The sequence below is a fragment of the Octopus bimaculoides genome, chromosome 3 (genome assembly GCF_001194135.2).
Source record: "Octopus bimaculoides isolate UCB-OBI-ISO-001 chromosome 3, ASM119413v2, whole genome shotgun sequence".
Classification (NCBI taxonomy): domain Eukaryota; kingdom Metazoa; phylum Mollusca; class Cephalopoda; order Octopoda; family Octopodidae; genus Octopus; species Octopus bimaculoides.
The window spans coordinates 29,141,367-29,141,846 of NC_068983.1; the positions used below are offsets into that span (position 1 = coordinate 29,141,367).

A 480-nucleotide genomic window follows, 5' to 3' on the forward strand; every position below is an offset into this window, starting at 1 on the left:
TAGGAAAGGCATCCAGCTGTAGAAACTCTGCCAAATCAGATTGGAGCCTGGTGTAGCCATCTGGCTCACCAGTCCTCAGTCAAATCGTCCAACCCATGCTAGCATAGAAAGCGGACGTTAAATGATGATGATGATGATATATATATGTATATGTATGTATATATATGTTTATAAATATGATGTACGTATACACACACACACACACATACACACACACACACATACACACACACACACATACACACACACACACACTCAAGCACATATACATTAGTAACATACAAGAAGAATGAGTACTTGACCTCTAGAAGGAGAATAAAGAAATCTCTTTAATAGAATCTGTATTTACTATCTGGAACCCAAGGTTTCATGCTGTTGGAAATCAGCAGTTATTCAATGAGAATTCAAATTACAAATAACACTCCACCAGTGTCAGAGTGTCATTTGTGTGTGTGTGTGTGTGTGTGTGTGTGTGTGTGT

At 38.3% G+C, this 480-nt stretch overlaps 1 protein-coding gene across 1 annotated transcript in view; it reads left to right on the forward strand.

Moving 5' to 3' along the window:
- Window positions 1-480, forward strand: part of LOC128247366 (putative protein TPRXL) — an 18,524-nt gene that overhangs the window by 921 nt on the left and 17,123 nt on the right. The window lies entirely within an intron of this gene.